The 6,726-nt window shown below is 46.8% G+C and overlaps 1 protein-coding gene across 3 annotated transcripts in view; it reads right to left on the bottom strand.

Annotated features, from left to right (window-relative positions):
• Window positions 1-1,208, bottom strand: part of ATF2 (activating transcription factor 2) — a 75,113-nt gene extending 73,905 nt beyond the window's left edge. For all 3 annotated transcript variants that reach the window (XM_006083094.3, XM_023744694.1, XM_023744700.1), the window contains exon 1: window positions 1,052-1,208. The gene's annotated coding sequence lies outside the window, so the exon portion shown is untranslated. The remainder of the gene's footprint in view (window positions 1-1,051) is intronic.
• Window positions 1,209-6,726: the final 5,518 nt, after the last annotated feature.

Here is a 6,726-nt window from a genome sequence, read left to right as displayed (position 1 = left end):
GAGCCCTTAGATTCATTCTCTGTCTCTGGGCTGTTCTCACTGAGGCCAGCATAAACTAATTGGTATGATTTAAAGATAAATACAGCCCTCTAAATTTTTTTCCCCACAAAGCCACACACAGTACTAAATAATACACTGAGTGGCCAGATTATTATGACTGGCCAGATTTTTTTTTTAAATAATTTTTATTTCTTAACTTATTACAAAGAGTATTACATATGTCTCCTTTTTTCCCCCACACACCCACACTCGGGTCTGGTCCCTAGGGCTTCAATACAAAACACAGGTTATTTCCCAACAGAAGCTCCGCAGTCCATCCAGGGAGGTGAAATGTGGGGGTTGGGGGGGAATACAATAATCAATACGCACCCACACCTCAGCCCCGCCCCGCCGGGAAGAAGTGGGGGTGGGGGTGGGGTGGGGGGGCGGGAGTGTGCGAGGGCAGAACGGGCAGAAAAGGCCGACTTCCAACTCCAGGGTCCTCCGTACCATTTGTCCTAGACGCGCGTCCCCCGCAGCGCGAACCCCTGACCCTGTTCCAGCCGCGCCTCCCTCAGCTCCATCCCCGCCACCATCGCATCCACCGTCCCCAGCCTCCGAGTCCGGGGCGGGGAGACCGAGCCAAGCCTCTTCCTGCTGCATCCAAGGTCTGGAGGAGGCCCGTCTCCCTGAAACCTGAGCATCTCCGACCTGTGCCCGGGAACCTCTGAACCGACGGAAGAAGATAAACCGGGGGGAGGGGTCTAAGAGGAGCCGTTATCCCTTTTTCCTCCTCGTTAGGAAAGCGCGCGAGCGGGGAGGGGCCGGGCCGACCAAGAGCAGTTACCTAACGGGCCGGCCGCGCCGCTCGGGCGCTGCAGCCGACGCGGTGCGGCCGCGGAGGTGGCAGCACCGTGAACCGCCCGGAGGGCCAGGCACTGAGGCAGGAGCGCCCGAGGTGATGGGAAGCGGGGGGTGGGGACCAGGGTGAGCGGCGTCGCCATGTTAGCGCCTGCTTTCTCCGTATCCCGACCGTCTCCAGTCCTGCGGCCCTCTCCCCATCACTACTCACCTGTCTAAGTCACTAATTCATGCTTCTTTCGGTCGCCGGGAAGACCCGACCTCCGCCGTGTTTACAAACTACCCTTGCAGGAAAGGGCTGAACGGCACTTTAAAGGCCACGGACTCCCACAGGCTTCCGTCCTCTCTCGCGAGATCGGATTGACAACCCTTCTCCCCGCCCTCTCCCGGCATCCCCCCTTTTCTCCTCGGGCCCCGCCCCTCCGTGCACACGCCCCTCCTTGCCTTCTTTCAGACAGAGCGCCTCCGTGTCAGGTGATTCCGTCAGGTTTAAGGAAGGGGCGGGACTTCGGGAAGGCGGGACTGAGGGGGCGGGGACCAAGGAACACTCGGTAGCTGGTGATTGGACAAAGAGCCCGAAGGGCGGGAAGCAGAGCTGGAGGGGGCGCAACCAGGGAGCCAAAACCAGGGTGTGTTGGTAGCACAGGACCTGCGGAAGCCTGTGATTGGCAGCCGGCTGGGGGCGGGCTGGGTGTGGGCACTAAAGCAGGTGGACGTGGAGGTCGCGGGAAGGAGCTGGCCGTGTGCGGGGAGGGAAGGTGCGAGTGGCCGGGGGGAGAGCGGGGACGAGTCCCCCGAGCCCAGCCCCGGGAGCACCGTATTTCCGTTTTTGTCACTTCCCGGCCCTGGGTAGGAAGAAGGTATAAAGCGGTGGGAGCCGCGCGCCTGAGCCCACCTTCCTGCCACCCTGAAGCCTGCGAAGGGGAGCGTCGGGGAACTGAGATTTGGAAGAGGCGGAGTTTGCCGGAAATAACCCCAAACCCCCGATATGCCTAAAGCGGGCAAGTCAGATAAGTCAGTTCTGGAAAGAAAAGGAAAAGCCTTCGCTCTCAGTGGCGTTTGTTCGAATTACTAAGTTATAACTAGATTCTTCCGGCTCCTAAGCGTAGTAGTATATGTTGGTAGCATATAATTATGTTTTAAGTAACTTAAGAAAGGGACACACAATGCCTTCTATAACAGTAATTTAAAACAATGCAAGAACTTGTTTGTAAGAGAAAGTCTTCCATATTTTGGTGTATCCTAGATTATCAATTTTCCTTTATTTAGTAGTTATAGATACGTATCAATATTAGTAGAAATAGTTTCAACCCTTAAAACAACAACTATTTTAGAGAGGACCAAAGGACACTAAATTAGAATATGGCATAGAAATGGCACTCTTTCCACAATATTATCCCATTGCTTAATATGTTAAATTAACATGAGAGACAAAAACCATACAGGGGTGGGTAAAAGTAGGTTTTCAGTTGTGAGTACCAAAACACAGGGTTTATTCTTGTATTTTTATTTATTAATTATTGTGTTATTTGTGTTCTTTATTATTTTGTATCCTTCCTTATGATTTATCTTTTAGGTAATGATGGCTGGTAATTTACCTGCTTTTGCCCACCCTTGTATTTATTTCTTTGCCACTGACACACATAAACTCCTAAAATACCAAAATAAGTACAGTGCTGAAATTATTTCTTTTAATGTTGCTCTATTATTATCTATACAACTTAAATATTTAGATGTTAAGTGTATAGATATTGATTGTTCAATAAATACACGTTGGCATAAATTGAGAAGTATGATTAGGCCCCTGTGAAAATTTGCATTATTGATAAATGGGAAGTCTTTTCAGTATCTTGTTTTTTCATTTATTAAGTGCTCTTTTCTAGTCCATAACAAAATTATGAATACAGTTTATGGAATAACATAAAATTTACTCACAAACATTATCTCTAAATCAAAGTGGAACTGAAATTGTTGGAAGATTGTGGGGAATAGTATTTGAGAGTTAATGAACCTGCAATTCAATAATGGTATCCGGCATAAATGAAATTGTAATGGCACTGGACATTTTAACAGGTCGAGCCTGCAACCTGGGCATGTGCCCTTGATCGGAATCGAACTTGGGACTCTTCAGTCCGCAGGCCACTGACCCAAACTGGCTAGGGTGTTAGTTTGTCTTTAGCTAAACATACTCCAGGGCATCCCTTATATCTGCCTTGGACTCAGGGAAAGAGCCTCTGCATTTTCACAGGTATCCTCAAGATGCAACCCAGTACAGTGCATTCGCTGGAATTTTGCCAGTGAGATCAGGTGTGTGTGTGTGTCATGAAAAGGATGGACGAGGCAAGGCAAGAGTATCCACCCACCTGATAGCAGAGAGATGAGATGAAAACAGTGTGGCCCTAGACATACAATTGATTATTTTTAGTAGCTTCTATCCATGGCAGGTCATCTTTTCCTATATCTGACAGCCCAGGGTTTTTCTGCACATTGCTAAAATAACCTATGTTATAGTTACCTCTCAGTGCCTGTTCTCACTATGGAAATTTCTATGCAGAGAATTTCAAGTGCAGGGGGACCACTGTCCACCTCCCACTCCCAACCTTTGGTTTCTCAAAATAAAACTGAGTGGCCAGATTATTATGACCACCCCATCAGTACAATGAAGTGAATTAGTTATGCAAATAGTAATAATAAAACCTTGAGAGTATTTGCTTAGGAAGTTTTCAATATTCAGTATTTTTGGAAGTGTCAATGAAGTACTGATGGGGTAGTCATAATAATCTGGCCAGTCATAATAATCTGGCCACTCAGTGTATTATTTAGTACTGTGTGTGGCTTTGTGGGGAAAAAAAATTTAGAGGGCTGTATTTATCTTTAAATCATACCAATTAGTTTATGCTGGCCTCAGTGAGAACAGCCCAGAGACAGAGAATGGAATCTAAGGGCTCTATTTTCATCTCTCATATCAATGCCTGCTCCAATCTCTCATATCCCACTCACTAGACAGAGGACTTGTCAACATTATATTGTTTCCCCCACACTAAGTTATCAGTAAAAATAGATAGAACCACTCCTAGGGTAAAGAATTTTGCCTGGCATTTCAGTATCTACCCTTCACGGCTAGTCTATTTGTCAACCTGAGGCCCACATAATACTAAAGCCATGAACTCCTATGCTAGGAACCAACACTAGCCTGGGCCCTTAGACTAATAACTTGCTCTTTCTAGGTACCTTCTAACCTTGGATGCAGCCTCTTGGGTTAACTGTCTATCAGATGCTCTGTTTCTATATAGTTCTTTACTCATAAAGCCAAGATGTATTGAGCATAAACATGTCAGGCACTGTTCCTGGTGCTGAGGCTACAACTATAAACAAGACAAAGTCATTGAAGGAGGCTGTCATGGGGAAGGTGAGACAATACATCTATATATATAAAAGCCTAATATGCAAATTGTCCCTTTGGGAGTTTGACCAGGAGACAAATCGCTGGCTATGACGTGCACTGACCACCAGGGGGCGTGCAGAACAAAGGGAGGCCCAGGCCAGTAGCCAGGGAAGAGTGGCTCCAGCCAGCAGCCAGAAGGCCCTGATTGGCCCGGATCGCCAGCCAGGCCTAGGGACCCTACCCGTGCATGAATTTCATGCACTGGGCCTCTAGTATGAAAATAAGATTTCAATACTGGTAGTAAGTGCTATGCAGAAAATATAGCAAGGGTGTAATAATATGCAGTATTATAAGCTTAATTCTTTTATATGACTTTACAGGACTTGAGAGCTACAGATATTTCTACAGAGGTAGATAAATGCTTTGAGCTGCCCTTTGGCTATAAGTATTAAGGGAATATTAAGGGGCAGCCTCTCAATACTCTCAAATACTGAGCTGTCCAGTGGCTGAAAGACTCAGCCAACCTGTAGCTATTTGAGGAAGCAAACCTTGGGACTCTCCTATAAGAGGAGCAGATCCTGGAATCTCCATGGCTGGGAAGTGCTGACTAAAAGCTGTTGTTGAAAGGCAGCCAACAACCATGGGTCCCCTTAGGAGTCTGCCAAGGTCAGTTGTAGGATGTTAGCTCACGCTAATACGTGGAACAATCAAAAGCTCTAGGATTTACGAGTCCTGGTTAGTCTCAGGTCAATTCCTCTTTTTAATATTTAAACTCCCTCGAGAAAGGTGCTCTACTAAATTTCTAAGAAGAGTTAGATTATCAGCATCAGTCAGGAGAAAGTACAGATTCTGACCAGGAGCCTGGGCCAATTTTTGGATTATAAAGAGATAACTGAAAGGATGTGACCTACGGAAATAGAAAATACAGGCATACCTGGGAGATATTGTGGGTTTGGTTCCAAACACTGTAATAAAGCAAGTATCGCAATAAAGTTAGTCGTATTCTTTTTGCAGGTGGAGGGTCTTGCCTTCACTTGGTAAAACATGCAACACCTGTAAAGCACAATAAAGTGAAATTCAATAAAAAGAGGCATGCCTAGCCCTAGCTGGTTTGGCTCAGTGAATAGAGCATCGGCCTGCAGACTGAAAGTCCCGAATTCGATTCTGGCCAAGGGCACATGCCCGGATTGCAGGCTTGGTCCCCAGTAGGGACCATGCAGAATGCAGCCAATCAATGATTCTCTCTCATCATTGATATTTCTATCTCTTCCTCCTTCTCTCTTCCTCTCTTAAATCAATAAATATATTTTTTTAAAAAAATAGAGGTATGCCTATATTTGCATTCTTCAGCATTTGACCTGTTGCAATATGTTGCTTTGTAGAAGAATATGACAAGAATCTAGTCTCGCCGAAACCGGTTTGGCTCAGTGGATAGAGCGTCGGCCTGCGGACTGAGGAGTCCCGGGTTCGATCCCGGTCAAGGGCATGTACCTGGGTTGTGGGCACATCCCCAGTGGGAGATGTGCAGAAGGCAGCTGATCGATGTTTCTCTCTCATTGATGTTTCTAGCTCTCTATCTCTCTCCCTTCCTCTCTGTAAAAAATCAATAAAATATATTTTTAAAAAAAAAGAATCTAGTCTCACACAGCTATGTAAGTGGAAAAGGAAGGACCTCCTGAAAACCTCAGCAGTCCTCAGACCACACTTGAAGAATCACGGGATTAGCAGTATATTCCAGTGGGAAGGGGGGAAAGATTTTCCAGTGAACGAATTGACAGTGTTTTGAAAGATAAGGAGTCTGAATCATGGTATCTAGTATTCTTGGACACTGCTTCTCAAAGCTTAATGTATATACAAATCACCTGGGATTCTTGTTAAAATTCATATTCTGATTCAGAAGTTCTGGGGTAAGGCTCTAGAACCCATAGTTCTGACAAACTCCCAGGTGATGCCAATGCTGCTGCTGGTGATCCTTGGACCTCATTTTGAGTAGCAATGTTCTGGTATATTATGCTATTCATATCACCAGAAAGCCTATAATAAACACATGCACAAGTGAGCTTGTATGTGTTGGGGGCAGTGGGGGTGAGGAAGAGGGTAGGATAGTAATGGGTAGAAGGAAGAGAGAAGTATAATAAACTCATGTGATCTTTTTTAAAAAAAGCTATCCTATATAATAAAAGGCTAATATGCAAATTGACCAAACGGTGGAACAGGTTGGCAGGGGGCAGGGCCTGTGAGCGGGCGGCGCCAGGCCAGCCAAGGCGGGTGCCAGCGGGCAGAGGGAGGGGACAGCAATGGGGAGTGGGGGGCAGTGGTGACCTACAGCAGAGGGGCGATTGGGGGGTGGGGCCAGAGCTGCCCCCTGGTGGTCAGTGTGCTTCTACAGGGATGTCCTTGGGGAGCAGGCCTAAACTATCAGCCGGACATCCCCCGAAAGCTTCCCGGACTGCAAGAGGGCGCAGGCCGGGCTGAGGGACCCCCGATGCATGAATTTTCAT

The sequence above is a fragment of the Myotis lucifugus genome, unplaced genomic scaffold (assembly GCF_000147115.1).
Source record: "Myotis lucifugus unplaced genomic scaffold, Myoluc2.0 scaffold_5, whole genome shotgun sequence".
Taxonomy (NCBI): domain Eukaryota; kingdom Metazoa; phylum Chordata; class Mammalia; order Chiroptera; family Vespertilionidae; genus Myotis; species Myotis lucifugus.
The sequence above is the reverse complement of the archived record's forward strand: the minus strand, read 5'-3'. Positions and strand labels throughout refer to the sequence as shown.